At 41.2% G+C, this 2,246-nt stretch overlaps 1 non-coding gene across 1 annotated transcript; it reads right to left on the minus strand.

Moving 5' to 3' along the window:
* Window positions 1-1,687: 1,687 nt before the first annotated feature.
* trnaq-uug (transfer RNA glutamine (anticodon UUG)) lies at window positions 1,688-1,759 on the minus strand. The gene has a single exon. It is a non-coding gene; the product is annotated as a tRNA-Gln (tRNA).
* Window positions 1,760-2,246: the final 487 nt, after the last annotated feature.

Genomic DNA, 2,246 nt, shown 5'->3' on the forward strand with positions numbered 1-2,246 from the left:
TCTCTACCTGATGACCCTCACCAATCAGAGCTCACTCTCCGCCCTCTCTGCCTGATGACCCTCACCAATCAGAGCTCACTCTCTGCTCTCTACCTAATGACCCTCACCAATCAGAGCTCACTCACCGCCCTTGAGAGTACAAACTTATTGCGGTCGTGTTTGGTGGAAGGAAAAATGGCACTAGCGCAACTGACGATGAAGTTGAGTTGTGAAACGTGATGATGTTGCCCCTGAAAAGATTATGGACTTTCAAGTAAATGGCATCAGCTTGGCTCAAGGAGCGCTCAGTTAGCTTGGACTTCAGTCTCATTGCTCTCTAGCCACCCCTGCTGGTCAATCAAGCACCCGCGATCTCCTGGCTAAAGCTGCACATGAAATGTGTTCCTCCAACTCATCTCTGTGCAAGCTTGGCCCATGGGCTCTGTTGTGAAAAGAACCAGCCCACCAAACATGTTTGTGGTTGGTCAGACCGCAAACCGGCATGGGGCAGAAATGGATGTCTGCAATTCGATAAGTACAAAACAGTGATATATTATAGGTAGAAAAGTGGTTGCGTCACGTCTCAACATTGATCAGCTTTGTAACTGCAACGCAGGTCCACAAACCGGCAGAAGCTTAGCTGTGACCGCATACGACACGTGACAATTCAAATTGACTGTTAAAACATGTTAAGGAATGTGAACCTACTCGCTATTTATCTTCCAGAACATTTCCATATCTTCCTTATTGTCTTTTGTCCAAGAGAAGTGACGCACGCAGAACGGCATACTGACCGCAATCGAGACGCGTTCCGCAGTTGATCTGAAGAGACGGCAACCCGTATTCACAGGTGCACTGCCTGAAACCGAAAAAGTGCAAAACCGAAATGATGGCCGTTTATTTTTACGACGCTGGTTTCCTCTCAGCTGCGTGGAAATGACTGTTTGTGGAAAGTATTAGCCAGGTTGGGGTTGTCAAGTATTGCTCCAGGTCCCGATCATTACTCAGGTTTTGGACTGCTGCGCACTGAGATTAAGGGATGAGCACATCTGCTCTGAATTACGGGTTTCCTAACTCTCGGGACACATTACATCATGCTCTCTGTCTCATTAAACTCTGATATAAGACACTGATTGAATATGTTGAAAGGCCAACGTGAATTATACTGTACATACGTTTCTGTCCAACGGCCTGGGAGACCCCTGAAGTTGGGACACCTAATTGCGTCCAGAATTAGGATTGCTAAATGACTGTGGTCATTTCATGCAGATCATACGGTCCCTTTGATCCTATTTATAAATGTAGTAATTATTATTGGCAGTATTTTAATGTACATGAATGACAGTCCTTTGCAGCAGTTATTTACTGACCCCTGGTGGAGAACTGAATATATAAATATTTAAAACTGGTCAAATATGTCAATATGTCTAAAATGGCAAATAGTAGTGCTCTGTAGTATATGTGTTGTACTGCATGTATTGCAATAACGTATGTATTGCAGTTTTAGGAAAATGATGACATTTTGAAAGTTAATTTTATGTTCACCAAAATTCCAGTGTTGTTTCTTGTATTAGCTAATCTAACATTGACATGGTTTCAATAAAATTATTTTAAACAATTGACAAGTTGTAAGATGTGTATTTACTGTATATGTGAAGCTTGCTTGAATAAAAAAACCTGTCAGAAGGTACACGAAAATTATAAAGCAAGGTTCTACCGAGATTTGAACTCGGATCGCTGGATTCAAAGTCCAGAGTGCTAACCATTACACCATAGAACCAGTTAGTACCCCTACTAGCCGGAATTTGGAATTTAAGAATTCGCTTTAGGCATGTTTATCTTATAATTAGCTATTATTATTATGTGGTAAATTAATACAATTCGTAACGACAACTGTCACATTTCCACATTTCGCCACCTACGTAGCTACAGATGTTTTATCAGAATACATTTTGCTAGCTGACCGCTCTGTGCGTTTATTTATTCTTAGCTAACGCGTTAGCTAGCTCCTAGTCCTATTTTATTTGAACTAGTATAGCAAGCGGGCTAGCTGTCTGTGTAACTATTCGAGCTAACGTATTTAATTTTTTTCATCCATTTATTTTTTTGTTATTTACATCGTGTACATGGCTAGCTACCTAGCTAGCTATATGGAATTAGCCTTAGCTAGATACATACTCGCTAGTCCGCTAATGTTAGCCACCATAGCGTTCATTTGTTATAGTCTGTAACACCACACAATATCACGTTTCAAATAGCTGGTAATT

Source organism: Conger conger, chromosome 4 (genome assembly GCF_963514075.1).
Source record: "Conger conger chromosome 4, fConCon1.1, whole genome shotgun sequence".
NCBI classification, from domain to species: Eukaryota; Metazoa; Chordata; class Actinopteri; order Anguilliformes; family Congridae; genus Conger; species Conger conger.